This window comes from Bos grunniens, chromosome 22, assembly GCF_055505025.1.
Source record: "Bos grunniens cultivar Pamir isolate PY7600 chromosome 22, Bosgru_T2T1.0, whole genome shotgun sequence".
Classification (NCBI taxonomy): domain Eukaryota; kingdom Metazoa; phylum Chordata; class Mammalia; order Artiodactyla; family Bovidae; genus Bos; species Bos grunniens.
The window spans coordinates 24,586,477-24,612,026 of NC_141186.1; positions in this window are offsets into that span (position 1 = coordinate 24,586,477).

A 25,550-nucleotide genomic window follows, 5' to 3' on the forward strand; every position below is an offset into this window, starting at 1 on the left:
AAGTCCCTTTAACATTTGTTGTAAAGCTGGTTTGGTGGTACTGAGTTCTCTTAACTTTTGCTTGTCTGAAAAGCTTTATATTTCTCCATCAATTTTGAATGAGATACTTGCCAGGTACAGTAATCTTGGTTGTAGATTTTTCCCTTTCAGGACTTTAAATATATCCTGCCATTCCCTTCAGGACTGCAGAGTTTCTACTGAAAGGTCAGCTGTCAAGCGTATGGGGTTTCCCTTGTGTGTTACTTGTTGCTTCTCTCTTGCTGCTTTTAATATTCTTTCTTTGTGTTTAGTTTTTGTTAGTTTGATTAGTATGTGTCTTGGCATGTTTTTCCTTGGGTTTATCCTATATGGGACTCTTTGTGCCTCTTGGACTTGATTGACTATTTCTTTTTCCATGTTGGGGAAATTTTAAACTATAATCTCTTCCAAAATTTTCTCATACCTTTTGTTTTTCTCTTCTTCTCTTGGGACCCCTATAATTTGAATGTTGGTTCGTTTGATTGTCCCAGAGGTCTCTGAGACTACCCTCAGTTCTTTTTACTCTTTTTACTTTATTCTCCTCTTTAGAAGTTATATCCACCATTTTATCTTCCAGCTCACTGATTTGTTTTTCTGCTTCAGATATTCTGCTATTGATTCCTTCTAGAGTATTTCTAATTTTAGTAATTGGGTTGTTTGTCTCTGTATGTTGATTCTTTAATTCTTCTAGGTCTTTGTTAATTGATTCTTTCATTTTCTCCATTTTGTTTTCAAGATTTTTGATCATCTTTACTATCATTATTCTGAATTCTTTTTCAGGTAGTTTGCCTATTTCCTCTTCATTTATTTGGACTTCTGTGTTTCTAGTTTGTCCCTTCATTTGTGTAGTATTTCTCTGCCTTTTTATTATTATTTTTTTTAACTTATGTGTTTGAGGTCTCCTTTTCCCAGGCTTCAAGGTTGAATTCTTTCTTCCTTTTTGTTTCTGCCCTCTAAAGGTTGGTCAAGTGGTTTCTGCAAGCTTTGTATAGGGTGAGATTTGTGCTGAGTTTTTGTTTGTTTGTTTTTCCTCTGATGGACAAGGCTGACTGAGGTGGTAATACTGTCTGCTGATAATTGGGTTTGTATTTTTGTTCTGTTTGTTGTTTAGATGAGGCGTTTTGCATAAGGTGCTACTGGTGGTTGGGCGATGCCAGGTCTTATATTCAAGTAGTTTCCTTTGTGTGAGTTCTCACTATTTGACAGTTCCTAGGGTGAGTTCTCTGGTAGCCCAGGGTCTTGGAGTCAGTGCTCTCACTCCAGAGGCTCAAGATTTGATCTCTTGTCAAGAATGAAGATTTCACAAGTGGTTTGTTATGTCATTAAGTGAGATTAAAACAGATACCCCAAAACAAGAAATCAAAGATGCACCCCAGACAAATGGCAGTTACAAAATCAGGAAAATAATAATTAAAATAATGGAATATACACATATGCATATACACCCATGAACAAAGTCAAAACGGTCCCCCAAAATAAAGTAAGGCAGATTGCCCTGGTGAACAGAGGAAACCAAAAATTATATTTACCAGTTAAGAACAAAACTAACTAAAGCAGAAACTGTAAAACAAAACTAAAGCAAGGTGCAAAGTGGGGAATAAAGCAATGAAAATAAAACTAACAAAATGTTGAGAGGAAAGGAAAGAAGGAAATGAAAGACAGAATAGATATGCAAAGTTAGATGAAGAAGATTTATATATATTAAAGATTAACTTCAAGGGGAAAAGAACAGTAGGAAAGGCAAACAAAGCAATAAATGTAGAAAAATATAATAGGTTTAAAGAAATTAAAAATTAAAATTATAAAAAAGAGAAAAGAAAAATAGAAGAAGACAGAAAAAAAAAAAAGGAAAACTCCATGGAATTGCAAAAGCCCAAGATAGAGGCATAAGTTTATAACAACAATAAAAGTGTGACTGAATATACACATATACATATATATCCATAAGCAATATGAAAACAGTCCAATAAAAACAAAGTACAATAGATTGACCTGGTGAACAAAAGAAACCAAAAATTATATCTTCTAGATCAAAACTAACTAAAGCACAAACTGGAGAACAAAACTAAACAAGGTGCCAACTGGGAAATAAAACAATAAAAATAAAACTAATAAGTTAACAGTAAAGGAAAGAAAGAAAAGATATGCAAAGTTAAATAGAGGTAGATAAATAAGATTATATACATTAAAGATTAACTTCAAGTGGAAAAGAACAGTATGAAAAGCAAACAAGGGAATAAATATAGAAAAAAAAATACATTTAAAAAATTAAAAAGAGAAAAGAAAAAAAGGAAAACCCCACAGAACTGCAAAAGCCCAATGTAGAGGCAGAGGTTCGTAACAATAAAAAATGTGACTTAAAACAAATAAAAAGCTCAAAAGCTTAATTAGATTTCATAGTGCCAAAACAATTGACAACTACAACAGAGGCGGGGGAAAAGGGGCAAAAAAAGAAAAAAAAATCCAAAAGAATCTCCAGAAAAAGTCAAAACATAAGAATAAGAAATGTTTTTCTTGAGTCACTGCTTTCAGAGTCCTTTCCCTCACTGGGAGTCACAGTCGACCTCACCTCCCTAGATGCCCTCCAACACTGTGCTGATCTCTGGACATGATGAGGGGGCAGCTCAGATTCTAATCTGGTCCTACTCCTGTGTGTTCTTGCCTCCAATGTCCACAGCTATCAGAGCTAGTGTGTTTTCTTTTGTGAGAGCTCTCAATGTCCTTTTATATATTCCATAGACATAGAGTCTGCCTAGTTGATTATGTGGATTTAATCTGCAGCTTGTACAGCTGGTGGGAAGGTTTTGGGTCTTCTTCCTTAGCCACACTGCCCCTGTTTTTCAACTGTGGTTTTATTTCCACTTCTGCATGTGGGTCATCCACTGGGGGTTGCTTTTGAATTTGCCCTGGAGGACTTGGTTTTGCCTCTGTGAGTGCCAGGTGTGGAAGTGGTGCAGCTGCTTAGGTCACAGTCAACAGCAGCCCTCACCCTGGGGTTGCCCCACAATCCCTAAACTCCAGTTCCCAGATGCTGTGCCTTCCAGGGAACCTGCATCCCTGTCCAGGGTATATATGGCTGCAGCAAGGACTGTCTGATTCTCATTGCATTTAGGCTGTCACAGATCAGCTGTTTCACTCTCAGCCTTTAATGTTTCTCCTCTGACTCAGACAATTGCTCCCATGTGGGGATTGGACCCCTGCTTCAGGTCCCCCACCTTGCGAGGGCAGATCCAGTCCTACTGACACTCCTGTTTCCCCCCCTAGTTCCTTGGTTCTACTGCGATTTGCAGGGTTCTATATATTCTTTTCCACTGGCCAGGTACTCCTTTCCATTCTCAGCTGGTGTTCTCCATGCACCTCTGTGTTTGAAGGTGTATTCCTGATGTATCCATGGGGAGAGATATACTCCAGATTCACCTACTTCTCTGCCATCTTGTTTTTTTCTAAGGCTTTTTTTTTAGTGATGGGGGAGGAAAGGATCTGGAGATATGGGTCAGGTTTTCTTCTTGTGTGGCATTAAAGTTCCCTGTCTAGCCATTTGTTTCACCCATAGTCTCTGGTACAATACTCAGGTGAGTTCTAATGAAAAGTGCTTGCAGAAAGCAGACTCCAATTAAGCTTTGGGATCAAAATCAACCTTAACTCTCAAGCTAATCACACCTGTCATTTGACAATTCACTAAAACTTCAGTTATTTTCTTCCAATCAACCTTAATATGGTTCACTTCTTCCTCCCTTGCTCTGCCAAAGGTGGAATAGTTCATGATGTTCAATCTTTCCATTGAGGAAGGTAGCACTTCAGGAATTCAGTTCACCAAATTTGCATGCAACTTTAGTCTTTCATGGGCTCAAAAAAGTGTTATGATTGTTCAGACACAAAAGTGTCTGTTGTTTAGACTGTTTATCTTTTCATTCTCTTACCACAGTCTTTTGTAGAGAAGACATTTTTAATTTTAATTAATTCCAGCTTATCATGTTTTGCTTTCATGGGCTGTACTTTGGGTCTTTTATCTAAAGAGTCAACAAATTTAAGGTCACCTAATTTTTCTCTTATGTTATCTCCTGGAATTTTTATAGGCTTTCTTTAATTTATATATAGTTCTGTGATTCATTTTGAAATAATATTTGTGAAAAGTTTAAGATCAGTGTTTAGAGTTTGGGGATTTATTTTGACATATTGTACACTTTTCCCAGTACCATTGGTGGAAAAGATTTTAAATTGTATTTTTCCTCTGTAATTATATTTGCAACAAATGTTATTGGACTATCTTTGAGTTAACTGATCCTATCTCTGTGTCCAATATTTTGTTTATTGCATTTTTGAAATTGCATTTTTCAAATCTAATATTTCTGCATATTCTTTAAACTTTGCATTTTTCTTTAAGTCTTCCATGTTTTCCCTTGTTTAGTCCATCCATCTCAGTGTATTCCTTATTTTTTTCTTAATTATTTTAATTGGAAAATAATTACTTTACAATATTGTGATGGTTTCTGCCACATATCAACAAGAATTGGCCACAGGTATACATGTGTCCCCTGCATCCTGAACCCCACTTCCACCTCCCTCCCCACTCTCCCTATCCCTCTGGGTATTCTTTCAGTTCAGTTCAGTTCAGTCACTCAGTCCTGTCTGACTCTTTGCGACCCCATGAATCACAGCACTCCAGGCCTCCCTGTCCATCACCAACTCCCAGAGTTCACTCAGACTCACGTCCATCGAGTCAGTGATGCCATCCAGCCATCTCATTCTCTGTTAAGCTCCTATAAATTTGTTTGAAGGACTTGTCTGCTAATTCTTACATCTGGGTCATCTATGCTGTCTATTGTCTCTTTTTCTCTTGATTATTGATCATAGTTCTCTACTTCTTTTCAAGTCTATAAATTTTTATTCTGTGCTACAAATTGTAGATTTCAGACATTTTAAAATTTCCCTGCTTTCCTTTAGTGAATGTTGAATTTAGGGATATTCTGAAAGTTAATTTATTGGCTGTACATTTTAATCATATAGAGGTTCAATTTTAGACTTGCTAAGATAGATTTAGTTCAGTTGGCCATTAGTTCTATGACATTGTTGCTTTTCTTGGATATGTTTCTTACTCTTAAGTAATGAAACTTTTGGGGTTTAAATGAAAAACCCAATGTGTTTATCAAGCACCTTTAAGTTGACAAGATTTTGGCTCAAAACTCTGTTTCCTTGGCATCAGGCAATGACTGAAAACTCCATTTAAATATTTAGCCAACCAGATGCTATTTTATGACTTTTTTTTTTAACCCAAGAAACCTACTAGTACTTAGCCAATGATATGAAATGAACCTGTACTTATATTTGGTATGTATCCTTCTATGTTTGAATCCTTTAGGGGATTTCCCTTTCTGAACTCCAGTTTCTATCTCCCCTCACCCCTGCCTTTATGCTTGATTTCTTCCCTGTTTGTGAGCTGGTATGTGCCCTCAGGGAAAGTTCAGGCAAATATGGAGTTCACCAATTGTGTTCCTTTTCTTTCATACACTTAGAGTTGCTATCAAAGGGAAATTAAACTGATAAAACATACTCTGTCTTTAATGAATGCAGAATTTCTCCCTTCCCAATTATTGTTATCATAAAGTCCCTATCTGACAATCCCAATGTTTCAACAATACTGGATCTGTTTCTGTAGCTTGTTTTCTTTTCCCTTTTGGTGTTTGGTTATTTAGTTTTCTTTCCTAGAATGCCTGGTAATTTTGGGTGCTGGTCATGGAGCATGAAAAATTGTAAAGTATGTGGATAATCTTATCTTACTCTAGGTAGGATTCATTCTCTTCCAGGAAAATTTAAACAAGCATGTTACTTTAATAATCAGTGAGTGAGATGTTCCAAAGCCATGCTTCAGGTTGTCATGCTGAATTTAAAAGCTGTATTAAATAATGGTCTTAACTCAAGGTGAGGATGAAGAAAGCATTCACTGGGAAAGCATTTGGACCTTACATGATTATCAATAGGTTCATTTTAAACTGCTACTATGTCTGGCACTGGCTATGTTTTCTGTCATCCTACAATTATTAAAATATATATTTCATGGCACTTACTATCTACAAAATAAAGCATTTGAATTCATGTTCTAATAGAGATGGGGAGATTTAAATGTGTCTCATGCTCATCATAGAGCACTTATACCTTCTCAGACTGTAGGTGTCAGGAGACTTGGGGAGCTGAAACTTCACAAGAATAAATGTAGTCCAGCAAAATACATTTCAACTGGATTTTTTAAATTAGTCTAAGTATTTTAGCTAGACAGTATTGAAATACCAAAGATAATTTACATATTCTGAAGCAAAGGTAGTTTACTGAACTGAATATAAATAAATGTCCAGGTGATAGCTTTATAATTTTCCCCCAAAACAAGCTCATTTCTTTCTTTAATAATCTCATTTTTATTGGTTTCCTGGATACTCATTTCATAATGGGGTTTATGTTTTAATGTTTCCAAATTTGATAGGCTGAAAAGTCCCTAATCAGTTGTTTGCCAACTTTAAATATTGCCTTTCACTGAACGTGCAATGTGTAAGATCAAATTTGATCTGCTCTAGTTAAAGCAAGTATGAAAGAAGATTCATTTTATCCTTTAAACAGCATAGGCCTAGGGCCTACAAGCTTTTAGCACCTTCAGAATATTTAAGAATTGAAAAACATGTCTAGTCCCAAAAAATAAAAAAATTCAAAATATAAATTAATAAACATTTGATTAAATATCTGCAAAACATATTTTGTTAACTACCCATAAAAATTTCATAAATTTCATCACTTGAGAGAGTGCTGTATAGATTAGACCTTTCTTTTGCAAGAGCTCCTGTATGTGTATTACAATTCCTGAGAAATCCTGGGAAATAAATTAAATGAGTTCCTCAAAGCCACTCAATGTCAAAAACAAATGTATAAGATTATTTACAAATCTTATTTACTGTGTAACAAATGTATAAGATTATTTACAAATCTTATTTACTGTGTAACATGGGTGCATTTTAATGCTTGATATTGCCTTTATAGAGGGGGGTCTTTAAATCAGTGCTGGGGTTTCTTCAACTATCTCCCTTCTGCAGAGGTTAGAGACTACACCTTGCAAACCATAGTACTTAGTGTTCTCTCAAGCCCCTCGAAACTTACAACATTTATTATAAGCTTAGTCTATTTCAGGGATTACAGCACAGTTTCTGCATAATGAGTAAGAAGGAACTACCATGTAGTTTATTTCATGGTTAGGATTGTTTATGGCAACATATAATAGCAAGTATGTAAGTTAGGAAGTAGCTTAGTAAGGAAGTGAAAACAATTTTTGAATGATTTCCAAATTGTTCCTCAGTAGCATTACTTTAGACATTTAAAAAACAAACAAACTAGGCTGTACTTAGATAAGTCATTTGAAACTCTGGACTCATTCTTCTGCATCAGTTCACTCCTTCTCATCACCTTACAAAAACTTATGGGAAACTTACCTTACAGAATTTATGGGATGTAAACCAAAGGACACACTAATACAACTGAACTCTTCATATAAAGCATTATTATAATTAAAACATTAGGGAAGTAACCACACATAGCATTTGTTATGACACTGAGATCTGAAAAAGTATAATCTCCTGCGTTTTCCTCCTAAATGATGCTAAAGCTGAAAGTCCAGTACTTTGGCCACCTCATGAGAAGAGTTGACTCATTGGAAAAGACTCTGATGCTGGGAGGGATTGGGGGCAGGAGGAAAAGGGGACGACAGAGGATGAGATGGCTGGATGGCATCACCGACTCGATGGACGTGAGTTTGAGTGAACTCCGGGAGTTGGTGATGGACAGGGAGGCCTGGCGTGCTGCGATTCATGGGGTCGCAAAGAGTCGGACACGACTGAGCGACTGAACTGAACTGAACTAAAAGGCCTCTTATATTAAGGCTATTCTAGTTCTACAAGTCAAGGGCGGCATATTTCCTTAGCTAATTTTGAAGTTATTATTGAAGAATAATGTCGTTGCTTTTTAGATCAGTAAGAAAAGGTACACGCTATACTGCAAAACAAAAACAAGCTTGCTAGAAACCTCCTTTCTGAGATATGTATATCTTATAATGTATAAGATATCATGAAAGGACCTTAGCTAGAAGTATTTGCTGTTTAGTCTTAGTAATTTAAGCTCTGAATATAATTTAAGCATAATGTGTTTGTTGGGAAACTGTACCAGCTCAGGAGAATTTCACACTTTTAACTAATGTTACTGTGGTGCAGGGCCCCTTTGTGTACATTAGCATTTGACTTATTGTTAAAAACTTGACCCCAGTGAGGACCATAAAACCCTAACTTGCTTATTAAGTGTGCCCTTTCATTCCCTTGGAGGAATGATAAAAATAGACACATGGATTTGTTCTTCAAGTAGCTAAGCATGAATGTATTTGTCCTTCTCCTTAATATTGACAGAATACTGTACTCCAGCAACTTTGTCGAAACCTATTATTACCTGAATAAGCCTTATTTGTTATTCATAAGCTTTCCAGTGCTTACTACTTTATCTTTTTTTTTTTTTTTTACTTTTCATTGTCTATAATTGCTTCTTAAATGCTTTCAAATAAAACTTCTTTACTTATCATTTCTATTCTATCCAAAATCATTCCCTATAGTCAAGGTGAATCATCGCCACCCTGGTTTTTTACTGTTTTTTGCTAAACAAGCATATTTCACTGTGGCCTATGTGACTAATTTCCTTTACTGCTGCTCTAAGAGAAATATCCAAGTTCACTGAAATTAGCCTTGAAGGAATGCTGAAAGGCCGCTTCTTGGTATATAAAGAATTTTGCAGTATCTGCCTCTTCTAGTGCTTGCTATAGATCACAAAGTGATGAAATGAAAGGATACAGATCCGTTTCTGCATTGAGAATCCTATTGTGACAAAGACCACTGTTTGATTCCATTTCTCTCAAAATACAGGGACTTTTCTTGCAGCAAGTATGATCGAGCAGGCTTTAATGTTTCTGCTTATTTTATTAGTATGAGTATATTAAAACATGAAAGTTCAAGTAATTAGGTGTCTGGTTGCTTTTGTTCTAAGGTGGAAAGGCCTGAAATTGCTAGTATCTGCTAATGTATAAAGTAAACAAAATAAAAGGTCAAACCATGAGCTATTGTTTGATATTAGCTATTCAAATCTGTCAAAAGATTAGATGCATGGCTGTTGGACATTAAGCCTGCTTTTCGAATACGATTGTCCCACAGGCCATGGTGGCAAAGGAACATTGGAGGAAAATTGACTTCCATCTTGACCAAATTTCCTGCGGTTTTGTGCATCTGCTGCTAGTTATCTTAAATGTATCACGAACCAGGGAAGTAAATCTCCAGGGGGCCATCAGATCTACCCATGAATACAAACTGGGTCATCATGAAGGCAGTGAGGGACTCAGGATGTGGTATCGGCTCCCTGGAATTTGAAAGTTGAATAGTATTCATAAAGCATTGGGTCTAAGAAGTAAGCTCATGCAATACATATCCTTAGGAAGAATTCATGCAGTGGAGACAAGACTGTGTATCTCATGAAAGCCAGTCTCAGGCTACTGTTGAATTTTCCTCATTCCAGGGCAACAAATCCAGAACTGTTTCCTCAGCGGAAACAAATTCTATTGACATAAAGCACTAAAGACTCAATCTGGTTGAGAGATTCTCCAGGAAAAGGGAAATCTGTGGTAGGCTATAGAATGTGCATGTGTGATAAGTCACATCTAGTTTTTTGTGACCCAATGGACTGCAGCCTGCCAGGCTCTTCTGTCCATGGGATTTCCCAGGCATAGGAAACACCGGTGGCCATGTCCTCCTCCAGGGGATCCTCCCGACCCAGCAATTGAACCCACATTTCTTATGTCTCCTGCATTGGCAGGCAGGTTCTTTTATCACTAGCACAACCTGGGAAGTCAAGGCTACAGAATAACGGAACCCAAATCAGCTTGTTACCTAACGTTGCAGTCAGGTTAGCATTTGTTATCCATTTATCCATTTACAGAAAAATATGTTTGAACATTTTGTTGCATACCTGGCACTGCTGGGACAGCGGTATGGAGTGATGTTGCTTTGCCTTTGTAACTCCAGTACTGACTGGTTTTATGTGCTTAACAACACTATCTTTGCCTTCTAGGCGCTGGACTTGTATTCCAATGACTACAATGTAAAATATTCCGTTAGGGGAACTTTCCTGATGGTCCAGGTGTTAAGACTCTGCACTTCCCTTGTAGGGGGCACAAGTTCATTTCCTGACTAGGGAACTAAGATCCCACATGACACACAGTGCAGCCAAAAAAAAAAAAGGGTACTCTTTTAGTGAATCACTGAAAATTAGAAGTCACTTTCAAATATTTATACTTTCAATACTTTAAATATTTATTCCTCTTCTCCACCTTTGGCTTTTTCTGACTTTCAAACAGTATTTTCTATTTGTCTATTATTCATTCCTCTATAATGGTATTTGCATAAAGTATTTGTCTATTATTCTTTCCCTTATACTTATATTTGCAAATCAAATCTCATATCACAACGAAAGCCTGGCAATCACAATCAGGCAGTGGTTCAAATTTAGATTTTTGATGTAATCTTCAAAAAAGATTATATATAATATAATATTACAGAAAGAGTGACAGAAAGGGAAAAAGACTTCTATCAGGCATTCATTAGTTAAATGTAAACATTTGAAACATCTTATGATTTTGGTCATCCTTTTTAACATTTCCTAATTTTTAACATGCCAAGGGTGTTAGAAAATGATAATGTTCTGGGTTTCTCTTGACATCCGAGGGGCCTGAATGGATCTCTATAAGTATCTGGGGATAATATTTATATTTTATATTTGAATGTAATTGTGACTGTGTTGGTATCTATGATCAAACCAATGGCTTATTTATTTCTTAGTGATGGTTGTTTTGACTAGAGTCTATTACCAATACAAAAATAAGTATAAAAATCTACTAGTCTGAAGAATGTTGAAAACAAGACACACTACTTACTAGGCTCAACAGCAATACTATTATTAAGCTCTGAGGGCTAATGTTTTGTGGAATTATTAGAAAATTGATTAACAATATAATAAATTTATTTAGTATCAGTTCCCATTATTGGTTAATCTGTCCAATGGTCAGCAAGCCTCACTATCAGTATCTGTCAGTACGATTATAGATGAATTTTGTACACATTATAGTTCTTACCTGAGGTCCCAGATTCAACAATCTTTTGTCTTCCTGGCAACAATGACCAAACAATGAGATCTCTATTGAATAGTCATATAATTGTTCCTAAGAGAGGTGTCCCAGTGGCTCAGTTTCCTGTGCTTGCTAGATTTCCTGCGCTTGCTAGAATTTTTGAGAAGTTCACAGGCTTCCATTCACTCATCTGTATCTATGTCCATTTACTAGGACATGTGTGGTAAGCTTTTTTAGCAATAGACATTCTTTATGGGATGGAGGAATCATGTATGTTAATAGAGCTGCCTTTACAGTACTTCAACTTTTTAAATATAAATAATACTAATGTGAGAGCATTACAGTTAGAAGTTTCCTGCCTTGGCAATAATCACAGTCCTGCCATCTGCATTCATTTTCAAGTATTTAATTCAGATTATCTGGTTACAAATCTAGTGCTTTGAGACGTTCTGACTCCATTTGGTAGAATATTTTATTTTAAACTTTTTGTTTCCTTTTCACTTTTTTTCTTTTGGGGGGAGCACACGGGTAGCTTTTGGACACCCCTTGATAATTCCTTGATAACTGGAATTATAGTTGATAATTCCTTGGCAAACATCACCCACTGATGTTTGAATACCCACTGAATACATTAATGATGCTAAAATACAGATTGCACACTCAAATGACTGTGACTTCTGTATGTAACATCTTCTAGTTATTTTACTTCCTAAACTGTTAATAATGACGTTCAGAGGCAAAATCTGTTTTTCTTCTGACTTTTGGTAATAAAACCAACATTTACATGAAATTTTTAAAGGCGACATTTTTGGGCTTGTGAATATAACAGATTTAGTTGCTTTTAAGTCTGTATTGGATTGTTTTAACAACTTTAATAATACTAAGATTGATAAATTGCTAATGACTCTCCATTTATATTTCGCTATAAGTAACTTACAGTGGCACATGTTTATCTTCAAACACTTGCAAATTGGGGGGAGGAAATTCTCATTGTTGCATAGGCATGTGAATAATATTAACATTATTCATACAATAATCTATGGCTGTTGTTGTTGTTTAGTCACTAAGTCATGTCCAATTCTTTGGTGACCCCATGGACTGTGGCCCACCAGGCTCCTCTGTCCATGGGAACTTTTTCAAGCAAGAATACTGGAGTGGGTTGCCATTGCTTTCTCCAGGGGATCTTCCGGACCCAGGGATTGAACTTGTGTTTCCTGCATTGCAGGCAGATAGGGAAGCCCAATCTATGATTACTGATGACAAATCGCAGCTTTTTTATAGTTTAGAAAATGATTATCAAACATTAGCTTATATTTATTTTGATAATCATCATGATTATTACCAGTATCATCTTCCTGATGTTCATTACCTTCCTCGAGGGTTCTGGGGACTTCCCTGGTGGTCTACTGATTAGGATTTGGGTCTTTCCACCTCTGTGCAAGAGATTTCACAAGCCAACGGCAGTGCAGCCCCCAAAAAAGAATTTGTTCATTATGTATACAATGCAGGGCACAGCAAAAGTATTGATAGACATAAAAATACATTCACTAATCTTAAAGACAATTCACACCTTTTCCCCTAATAAATATATGAAAAGTGAAAGTGTTAGTTTCTCAGTTGTGTCCAACTCTTTGCGACCCCATGGACTATATCCTGCCAGGCTCCTCTGTCCATGGGATTCTTCAGGCAAGAATACTAGAGTGGGTTGCCATTTCCTTCTCCAGGGGAAGTTCCCAACCCAGAGATTGAACCTGGGTCTCCTGCATTGCAGGCAGATTGTTTTACCATCTGAGCCCCCTGGTGGCTAATAGATGACTTGAAAACCTGTTATCTCAATTTTCCATATGATTGCAGTGAAATTGGTAGGGTGTCATCTCTATTTCACAAAAGTAAAATTATGCTGAAGATAAGTAAAAGTAGTTTCACTCTGTCTGCTAACAGTCTAAAAAATTCCCTCGCAGATAATTCTCTTCTGGAGGGAAGGATTGGAATATTTCAATAATTGAGAGATAATTTTCTGAAAACAGCTCTAAGTAAAGTTCTTTTGTGGATCAATTATATACATATACATATATACATGTGTGTGTGTGTGTATATATATATATATATATTCCAAATAGATTCCAATCTTTCCTTCAAATTTTAAAACAAAACAGGCAAACAAAACCATCAAAGGATAACCTTGTTTTTCTCTATTTATACAGAAAACAGGCACTAAATAAAGTTTTCTGAAATCTTCAGTGTTTTCCACTGATTTCAAAATTAGCTCTAGATTCTGTTTTAGTTTGGGTCATTAGCCTATATCTCTGGAGATAATTTCACAAGAGATCTATTTGAATTAAAAATGCATCTTGATGATTCTTTTTCATTGCAATGAGCAACCAAATTAGTCTGTATGTGATCCTTTTCAGAATGCATATAATAGAATAAATTGATATTTACAACAACTGCCTCTGATTAGAGGCAGATACGCCAAATCTGCTGCTCTTTTAACAAAGATGAGTATTGACATTTCACTTCTATCTCTTCCAGTGACTCAGAAACGTTTGATCATACCTTCAGCCCTCTTGTTTTCCTGACTCTATATTATTGCATTGAGTTGTCAGATTTCATTCTGAGGATCACAGTTGGTGGTGCTCTTGATCTTCAGCGCCCCAACTCACATCCTTCCCTTCTCTGTGCTGTCAGAATCGGATTCTTTCTCAATGTTCTCTTGGTTGGGAGATGATCTTACACTTTACCAAGTAACTCACAAATTTGTGCACATATCTAGGAGTCTGATGGTAAAGTAACACTTTGCAAGCATTTGAAGAGAATCAAGGTTTGCCCAACTTTTGTCTTCTACCTTAGGTAAAGTGCAGGAACAGGAGCCTCAATAATCTAAAGGCGCTCTTCCGCACTCATAACTATACCACGCCTAGGTGTTTTTTAGACAGCCTAATACTTTGACAACCCTTCAAATCAAAATACAATAAATATTTCTTCAGTATTTATTTAAAAGATAACCTGAAATATGTTTAGAAAACAAATGGAATTGGAAGACCATGGCTGTTTGCAGTTTTAGTCTCTATTTTATTTTGCCAAATAGTTCATCTTTGGTAACAAACTAGTAGCCCCCAATCAGAAATATTAAACTTCACAGTTAACCAGACAGATTTTCTTTAGAAGACATCTTGGAGGTTCTTTTCCTGCCAGCACATCCCTTGGAGTTTCCACTCCCTTCCTTTTGTAACTCACCAAAGTAGTCTTTTCAAGTGAGCTTTTTATCATGAGAAGTCTGTTAATTTTTTTTCTCCATCTTATTTATGCATATGTGTTAAGTTGCTTCAGTCATGTCTGACTCTGCAACCCTATGGACTGTAGCCTGCCAGGCTCCTCTGTCCCTGGAATTCTCCAGGCAAGAATACTGGAGTGAGTTGCCATGGCCTTCTCCAGGGGATCTTCCCCACCCAGGGACTGAATCTGCATCTCTTACATATTCTACATTGACAGGTATGTCAATTTTAGTACAGTCCAACCCTTTTCACATAACAATGACTACGTGGAAGTTCCTTGACGGGAAATTGGTTATACATGGGCCCCCAGCATTTGTAGTATTAAAAGTTGATCTTATTCTAGGTTAGTACTTGTTCAATGACTCTAATTAAATTAAGAAAATACATGACTGAAGGAAATAAAATATAAGCTACTGCACACTATTAGAGGTTTAAAACAATCTTATTAAAATTTACGCAGGATCCATTCAATTTAGATTTTCTAGGACATATTTCAGGGCTTTCAATACACTTTAAACTTTTTTCCCCTCTGCCTGGGAACCCCTTACACACTTCATCTAGTTAATTTCTATGATTTCCTGAATGTCATCTTATGTATTACTTTCTTCAAGACTTTTTTTTTTTTTTTACTGTATCAAATGCTTTTATTGTACCCTAATGCCAAAGCAATTGACTGTGTGGATCACAATAAACTGTGGAAAACTCTGAAAGAGATGGGAATACCAGACCACCTGACCTGCCTCTTGAGAAACCTATATGCAGGTCAGGAAGCAACAATTAGAACTGGACATGGAACAACAGAGTGGTTCCAAATAGGAAAAGGAGTACGACAAGGCTCCTTTTTATTGTCACCCTGCTTATTTAACTTATATGCAGAGTACATCATGAGAAATGCTGGGCTGGAAGAAGAACAAGCTGGAATCAACATTGCCGGGAGAAATATCAATAACCTCAGATATGCAGATGACACCACCCTTATGCCAGAAAGTGAAGAACTAAAAAGCCTCTTGATGAAAGTGAAAGAGGAGAGTGAAAAAGTTGGCTTAAAACTCAACATTCAGAAAACGAAGATCATGGCATCTGGTCCCATCACTTCATGGGAAATAGATGGGGAAAGAGTGGAAACAGTGACAAACTTTATTTTGGGGGGCTCCAAAATCACTGCAGATGGTGACTGCAGCCATGAAATGAAAAGACGCTTACTCCTTGGAAGGAAAGTTATGACCAACCTAGATGGCATATTCAAATCAGAGACATTACTTTGCCAACAAAGGTCCATCTAGTCAAGGCTATGGTTTTTCCAGTGATCATGTATGGATGTGAGAGCTGGACTGTGAAGAAAGCTGAGCGCTGAAGGATTGATGCTTTTGAACTGTGGTGTTGGAAAAGACTCTTGAGAGTCCCCTGGACTGCAAGGAGATCCAACCAGTCCATTCTAAAGGAGATCAGTCCTGGTTATTCTTTGGAAGGAATGATGCTGAAGCTGAAACTCCAGTACTTGGGCCACCTCATGCAAAGAGTTGACTCATTGGAAAGAGTTGGACGTGACTGAACCGAACTGAACTGAACTGAACTGAATAGTTCTTTTGAGCAACATTTATCTCAGTTTCTCGGAGAAGGCAATGGCACCCCACTCCAGTACTCTTGCCTGGAAAATCCCATGGATGGAGAAACCTGGAAGGCTGCAGTCCATGGGATCGCTGAGGGTCGGACACGACTGAGCAACTTCATTTTCACTTTGATGCATTGGAGAAGGAAATGGCAACCCACTCCAGTGTTCTTGCCTGGAGAATCCCAGGGACGGGGGAGCCTGGTGGGCTGCCGTCTATGTGGTCACACAGAGTTGGACATGACTGAAGCGAATTAGCAGCAGCAGCTTTCAATTTTTAAAATTCTGTTTATACATATACTTCTAATTTGTGATTTAATATCATTTATAGTTTCTTAGGTTTTTAAAAAAATTTCCTTTAAATTTCAGCCTGGTGGGCTGCCGTCTATTGGGTTGCACAGAGCTGGACACGACTGAAGTGACTTAGCAGCAGCAGCAGCTGCTGTATCTCAGTTTTGCTACTTGCTGCTTAGTTGCTCAGTCATGTCCTACTCTTTGAAATTCCATGGCCTGTAGCCTTCCAGGCTCCTCTGTCCATGTGGTTTTTTTCAGGCAAGAATACTGGAGTGCTTACCAGTTCCTTCTTCAGGGGATTTTCCTGACCCAGGGCTTGAACCCATGTTTCCTGTGTCCCTAGCATTGCAGGTGGATTTTCTACCTGCTGAGCCATTGGGGAAGCCCTCTCAATTTTAGCTAATAGTAATTTATATTTGCTTAACATTTTGTCTTGCATATGTACTGCAAACTCTGATGAGATCAGATACCGTATCTGTTTTGATTATTTCTTCTACATTTCTTTGGAAGATCATACTAGCTTTGGCCATAAGTTTTGACTTGTGACCCAGGCTCAATGAAAGAGTCCGCATACCTATGTAATTCGTCTGGAGTGTGGCATATAATCCATTGTCAAATTTTCAAACTAAAGTTGGTAAGGAAGGTACCATTGGTCCTCATGATTGTTTGGATGTAACCCCAGAATTATCAAATGCTCTGGATCCATTCTCTTAGGAGCAGATGACCTGGGGAAATGAGACCAATATGCATAATTAGGGAAAAGAGACAGTATAAAGAAAAGGTGGGAGGGGACAGAAGGGGAATGGAGGGAAGAAAAAAGATGAGGTATTGGAGTCTGTGGACCAAGACATCCTAAAGACGGCTCCATATCTGTTCCTTCCACAATATGACTAAATAATTCAAAAAAGCAATTTTTAACTTGTTTTTGTTTATTTTGCTTAACCTATTATGAGTTGAGGGGCTTCCCAGGTGGCTCAGTGGTAAAGAATCTGCCTGCCCAGCAGGAGACACAGGATGGGATTCCTGAATTGGGAAGATCCCCTGGAGAAGGGAATGACAACCCACTTCAGTATCCTTGCCTGGAAAATCCCATGGACAGAGGAGCCTGGTAGGTGACAGTCCAGGGGATTGCAAAAGACTTGGACACTATATAGTGACTAAGCAGCAAAAACATTATGAGTTGATTTTCTTTATGTACAACTATATCTCTAACTAATAAGCTACTGTATTGATAAGCATCACACAGTCACAATGCTGCATATACTCAATTCTTAAATTAAAAAATGTATACATGTATATTTTTGGATTTAATTCTGAAAATTAACTATCACAAGAGGTGGTGTCCATAGCGGTTTTAATTCATGTGTTGTGGATCAACTGAGATTTAAGTATGCAAAATATTTGATAATCCTATTGCGTATCAATGACGTATGACTTTAGAAGAACCCTATAAAGCAAAGTTACCTAGAAACATGAAATTAATGATAATTTGTCAAGGACATTTTTTATGAATCCAACAAATTTTTACATTATGACTTAAATCATAGACATTAAAAACTAAATCAAAACATATAGGACACCAAACAAATAAAATCTACCTCAGGAATTCAGACACATCATATATCAATCTCACAACATGATCTAATTGGCTGATTTGTTAACTCTTAGAGTTAGAAAATAAAGGAATTTATGACTCTTTTGTCTGAACTTCTGTTTCTTTATCTATAAAATGGAGATACTGATTATGGCATGGACAATTAGCAGACCTGGCCTGTATACAAATCTCTTTACTGTTAGTATCCCTACTCAATTTGAAGGAATACTTGATTGTATGAGTTTTTTGACAGAAAATAGGACTTCCCTGGTGGCTTAGATGTAAAGTGTCTGTCTACAATGAGGGAGACCCGGGTTGGATCCCTGGGTTGGGAAGATCCCCTGGAGAAGGAAATGGCAATCCACTCCAGTACTATTGCCTGGAAAATCCCATGGACAGGGGAGCCTTGTAGGCTACAGTCCATGGGGTCTCAAAGAGTCAGACACGACTGAGTGACTTCACTACTTCACTTATGCTTATTCCACTACAGAATATGAAGATTCCAGATTCTTCTCTCTTCCTCACCACATGACTTTGACTTAGCTAACCAAATACCTTTTCACTTTTTTCACTTGATCCAAGGATCTGGGAATTTGTAAGTCATTCATTTAAAGAGCGCTACTGGGGCATTGATGCTTTTGAACTGTGGTATTGGAGAAGACTCTTGAGAGTCCCTTGGACTGCAGGGAGATCCAACCAGTCCATCCTAAAGGAGATCAGTCCTGGGTGTTCACTGGAAGGACTGATGTTGAAGCTGAAACTCCAGTATTTTGGCTACCTGATGCAAAGAGCTGACTCTTTTGAAAAGACCCTGATGCTGGGAAAGATTGAGGGCAGGAGGAGAAGGGGATGACAGAGCATGAAATGGTTGGATGGCATCACTGATTCAATGAACACAAGTTTGGGTAAACCCCGGGAGTTGGTGATGGACAGGGAGGCCTGGCGTGTTGCAGTTCATGGAACATGACTGAGCGGCTGGACTGAACTGAATGGGGCGTTGAACAGTCATTGCTTCTAGGAGACTTTAGGGGTTCTTATACTTGTGCCCCTGGAGATATCTTGCGTCCTTTCCTAACCTGGATTTTGTAGGTCTTATTAATTCTGTTAATTCCATAACATCTTATTAATTAATTCCTCTCTGCTTGATTTATCTAGAGTCTGGTTGTGCAGTGAGAATGCTGAATAATACAAATACCTACTCCAAAAGAGCTTTGGTCAAAATTAAATGAGATAATTGTGTGGGACACAATGAAGAGTTTGGTCCTTGGACCTGTTGCTCTAACCTAGTGAATAACATAGTTCCTGGCTTATAGGAAGACTAAGTACTTGCTGAATGGATACATAAATCTCAGCGAAACTGAAAGTGCTAAACTATTGTGCAGCCTCATATAATTTTGGATGATTTGTGAAAACAAATTTGATGTCTTGTGTTAATGTGAAGACTAAACTGCATCCATTTGTGTTTAAATTGAAATCCTCAGTGCAACAAAGTCACTTCTGTAAACAACTTGGATTCCATGTCCTGAAACTTGCTTGTGACCCTGGGAATTGGATATGCTAATCCACTTAAATTGGGAGTGGACTAGCCTTTGTGCTTCAATTAAAGCTGAACCCAACCCCAATTTAAGTGGATTAGTACATCCAGTTCCCAGGGCCACAAGTAAATTTCTTGGCACGGGGACAAAGAAGGGCCAATAATTAGTTATGAGCAGACATTTAATGAGGGCTTTTGAGAAAGAAGCTTCCTTGCACTTTTATAGGAGCTATAAGAAATAAATCTCTCTTGAACTTGCAAGAAGAAAACAGACATTTGTGTTTGCTGGGGGTCATTTTGTTACAGCATTAAGATGAAACAACTATTGAAAAGGATGAAGCAAATATATATAAATAAATTCGGTTTTTGTGATATTGCTGGCTAGTTTGATCCTGATCAACTGTTAGTTTTTACAATTACGTGTATCATTAACTATATTTTTTGTTTAAACTTATTTGAGCAAGACGTTCTTTCATTTATAATCAGTAGGTATTTAATGACTCATCTGCTTTGCCTGAACTCAAAGTGAGTCCTTTGTCAGAAAGATATCTGGTCTACACCTATAATAATCACCTAAGTGTTTCTTTTCTAATATATAATATTTTATCTTGTAAATCACCCAAATGTCTCTGTGGTTGGCAATAAAGGGTGCCTTTGGGGTATAAGTATTCATTAGAATTTTTTCACTGTCAAGTGACAAAAATAAAGTCAAATGGAGTTAAATGAAAAAGGGAAATTTATTGCTCATGTCACTGAAGTTCCACTCCAACATCATTCTGCTTCCAAGTTGAGTAGGAATGAAAACAAGCTTCTCTTTTGACCAGAATTGGATTACCTCCCTCTATGAAACAATAACAGTGGTAAAGAGGTTATGATTTGGCAGGCTGAAGTCACATTTGCACTCGGAAAGCCAAAGAGATGGAGGTAATTCTGCCTGAAAACCTTGCACTGACTCTGAGAAAAGTGGCCGATTATTGGAGAACAACTGGGGGACTTGGTACTATGCAAAGTGAGAATGGATGAGAAATGGCAGGCAGCAAATGCCTACCCCACTGAATAAGTCAAGTCAAATTCTAAACCCCTTATTATACAATTGCCCCTCGGCTTCCACGGGGAGATTGGTTCCAGGACCCGCTGCAGATACTAAGCTCCACAGATGTTCAAGTTCCTTGAGTCTGCCCTCAGGCACCTTGTATCTGGGACCTCTTCATGTGTGGTTTCAACCAACCACATGGGCACAGGGGTGAACTGTGTTTTAAACTACACCCCATATGCTTAATTCAATTTTAGAATTAGACAAGAACTGAGAGTTTTGTCCCTCTGAAAGTGAAAGGTATTTGCCAAGGCTCATATAATCATCTGGTAACAGAACCAAGTGTATAACTAAGGACTCTGCTCTCAAGAGTTTATTTTTTTGGTGTGCCTCTAGAATTATACAAAGAGCATGAACTGTAAAACTAGACACATCTGAATCTCAGTTTCTCCTCATGTTACATAGAAAAAGACTAATTACAGGGCTAAATTAAATATTAATTGTCTTTGAAATAGCAAGTACAGAGTCTGGAGAAGGCAGTGGCAACCCACTCCAGTACTCTTGCCTGGAAAATCCCATGGATGGAGGAGCCTGGTGGGCTGCAGTCCATGTGGTTGCTAAGAGTCGGACATGACTGAGTGACTTCACTTTCACTTTTCACTTTCATGCATTGGAGAAGGAAATGGCACCCCACTCCAGTGTTCTTGCCTGGAGAATCCCAGGGACTGGGGAGCCTGGTGGGCTGCTGTCTATGGGGTTGCACAGAGTCGGACACGACTGAAGCAACTTAGCAGTAGCAGCAGAGTCTGGAACAAATAAATCCTATTATGACTCTCACTGTATTTTGTTCTTTAATGAAGCTATCTTTTTCTATACCCCAAAGATCATGTGTTAAAGGGGTACTATTCTTTGGAGAAGGCAGTGGCAACCCACTCCAGTACTCTTGCCTGGAAAATCCCATGGATGGAGGAGCCTGGTAGGCTGCAGTCTATGGGGTTGCTAAGAGTCAGACACGACTGAGCGGCTTCACTTTCACTTTTCACTTTCATGCATTGGAGAAGGAAATGGCACCCCACTCCAGTGTTCTTGCCTGGACAATCCCAGGGACGGGGGAGCCTGATGGGCTGCCGTCTATGGGGTCGCACAGAGTCGGACACGACTGAAGCGACTTAGCAGCAGCATTCTGGTTTTGTGGGGCGCAGAGCCATCTTTTCTACATATTCAACCCTAATGTCTTCAATACATTCAAGGGATTTGTTACTAGAAACATACACTGCCTCTAAGTCCAGGGGCAAGTTCTTGTCCAAAAGGCCAACAGGTCTCAAAAATATGGAATAGTTGGTTTAAATATTCAAGGGTACAGAGCTCTTTCTCTGGGTTAAAATTTAAAGACGAGTGAGCTTTGTCCTGTCACTCAACTTTCATTTGGTACCTTTGTCAGCAAAATAAGAGTGACTTTCCACTCTTCTACATAATGTTATTGGGATATTTAAATAAGCCACCATAGGTGAAAGCATTTAGTAAACTGTAAAGCACTATATAACTTTTAGATATACAATTGCAATAATGTATTTTATGCATGTTAGTAAAGCTGATGTATAATGTAGTCTACTTTGCATTGCTATACATTTACTATTGATCTGTATTTATTGGCCAACTATTGAGTATGTTGACAATACGAAATTTCCAGTTTCACTCTCTAGCTAGGATTTAGTTATTTCAAGTCATAAGTTGTTGTTGTTGTTGTTGTTTACTGTTTATCTCTTTTGTGGAGGACAAAGATACTTCCCTCTTTCCTATATACATCCATAAACTATGGAAAGGAAAGAGGGACGCTGATTTCATCCTTTCTGTTATTTCTTTATCATCTCTCCCTTTTGTTTTCACAGTTGAAATAATTTCCTCTCATCAGTGGTTCACAATCATGATTAAAATTTAAATAATTTGGAAACTTTAAAAAATCCTAATGTTCAGCCTATCCGTCAGATCAATTGGTACATCTGTGGTTGGGACCTAGACGTCAGTATTTCTTAAGTTCTCATGTAATTTCAAGGCTTGAGAACTTCAGGTGTCACACATAGGCAGAGAACTTCCTTTTTATTGCAAGAATGCCCTACATGTGAACTTAACTAAGAAATGGTCACAGGAGTAGAATGTCATTTTCCAGAAGGATTCTGAGGTTTAATTTTGACCAAAAAACATCAAAGATTGATACCAATTTTATTTTCTACGACAAGGTCTTATTTTCAATTTTCTTATGTTTGTAGTGAGAAATAAAAGGAATAGCAAATTTCCAATGATATTTTCTATGTACTCTGTAGAAACTATTATCACATTCTTGAAAATCATATTTTCACCTCCAAAGGTGTATTTCCATGGTTTGTTTGGTAGCTTAACGGTTCCAGTGTGTGATTCACACTTTCAAAATAAGCCATACCACCCTTTCCTCATGTTCCTTTCCCTCCTAAAAGTTTTCACCTGCAATTGCATCTTTTAAAGTCATGTTTGCTACCTTTTATGGTGTGAAATATAAATGCCAAGGGGAAGAAAAAAGTTAGGAACGGAAAATCAGGCCTGAAAGCTAATACATAAGACCACAGAAATCCTTGATAAAAGATTTGTTCTTATATTTGCTTTTGCTTTATAATTCAACACAAAGACCACCACATTCAAAGCCCAAAATGAGAAATTTTGAGGGCCAGTGCCCAAAGAGAATTTCCTAAATAGATTGAGGAAAAGAAGTGATTACAACAGGTATATGTGACTGAGATACGCAGTAGGCACTTCCTGAGATCATGAAGCTTGAAATTTCAAATTCCCAAACTTTTCTATCTAGTGGTCTGCGTGGAGAAAGGATTGTCTGCCTGTGGTCTCTGATTGATGTGCACATTTAGAGCCTCAGATATGTCATCTTAGTGGATTGAAGGTTTGTCCATACTATTTTCAGTGCCTGGAATTATGTAGAAGAAATTTTTTAGAAAAACAAAATTATCAAAGAAAGGTTTTGGAAGGTTATTTTACTTTTATGAAAAACAATCATAATTGAAGCTATAATTTTTTAAACTTATTTTTAAATAAATTTCTATCTTCCTTGCTTCAAAATTGTCTGGATGGTACCCACTGCTTACTTTGAAAAGACAAAAGGGAAAAATAGTACTCTAATCAAATAGAGTGCTTCATATTAAAAGAAAAGAAAAAAATAGAACATACTTGAAGGAAAGAGAATGGTGATTGAAAGCTGGCTCTGAGCTTTCCTGTTTTTCTTCACAAAATGCAACTCTAAGCCTCTGGATATGGAAAATAATAAGATAACTACTTCATATATCTGACAACAAAAACCATCTGGTGATCTTATCAGGATCCAGTGTCAATAAACAATATTGACTCAACAAGCAAATGATGAAGAAACAAGGCACATTTAGCACATTGGACAACAACAGCAAGGAGGTTACATGTCTGAGGGATATTTGTTAGAAGTTGGCTCTAAGAGGCATTTGCTACACATTGGATATTGTGGTGTGCTGGAGAGCTAATATGAAGTGGGCAGTCTGTGTACAGAGTTGGCTGACTGTGGTCATACAAAAATGGGAAGGATGGGTTTCTAGATCGTCTTGGGATTTTTGTTTTGTTTTTTTCAAGAGAAGCCAGAAATCTGGAAATTTTTTTGTGAAAAACTTCACATTATGATTACTGAACATGACTGATTATGTACTACTGTGAATTAATTGAATTTTTTAAAGTGTGGGATGCATAAAATATTATTGAGGGCAGACTATGGTCACCACTTTACTGACAACTGATGTCTTTCCATTTTAATCACTGAACTGTATAATTTATTTTTCAAATTCCCATTAATTTCTCTTGAACTGATTCTCAATTCTACTTTGTAGATACAAAGATATCTACTTTGTATACAACTTGTATCCAAAGTTGTGTGAGGATGACTCATGATTCAAATTAACTCTAAGTTTATAGAATTTATTGAGCTTTTCCTCATCTATATAATGGGAATGTTAATAGGATAAAGGTTAGTTTGGGTCTTGAGTGAGTTAATGTACACTAGCCCTGCACCTTTGTAAGTGATGAGCACCTTCACTATACGTCTATATTGAAATATCCAGTGCATATATACAGTGATTTTCCCATTGAGGATGCTTTTAAAATGTGAACTGATTGATAGATTGATATGTTTATGGCCAAAAATATCTACTAAAGAAACTTTTCTCAGCCTACTCCACTTGTGTAGGAGCTAACATTAGAAGGATGTGATTGAAAACAATTAGATTTTAGTTTCTGATAGCATGTGAAAGCTTAATTCTTGAAATAATTATAGTATAAACATTTTTGCAATAAATAAAGTATGTCCAAATAGATTGATAAATTTTTAAACAGTTAATCCACAAAATCCCACTTGTGATCTCCAGGAAGCATAGTTTGAAAGCTGGAGCATTTTCTTAAGCATCATGTACATCATTAGGACACATTATTTATACAAACACAACACCCTTCTCAAGACACCCAAGTCACTTTCCATTTACAGAAAATGTAACTGGTTCTTCTCTGGAACTATAGCTCAACAAAGCCTGAGAGTTATCTTTTTACAGGGTAATACAAATGATAAATAGAATTTTTTTCTTTTCTCAATGACACAGTGAATTTAGGTATTAAGAAAATTATCTCCTCTTTAAAGATTAGTTTTGTCAGCTTTAAACAGATTGACTCAATGATATCTATTTTCTGGTTTGAAAAACCTGTTATTGTAGTAGTATTAGCTGTGTCCATATAATTCTAATGATAAAAACAACACATTTTGCCCCCTTTTCACTTACATTGGAATAAAAAAAAGGGGGATAATGCAGAAATACATGGTCCTTCCCTTCAAGGGGCTTAACATTTAAAAGGGAATGTCTAAATGGGAGGGAAAACCATGTAAGAGGGAAACACAGTCTGGGAAAATTGACAGAAAATAAAATATTTTCCTATTTTTTCCTGAAAACACTTCATA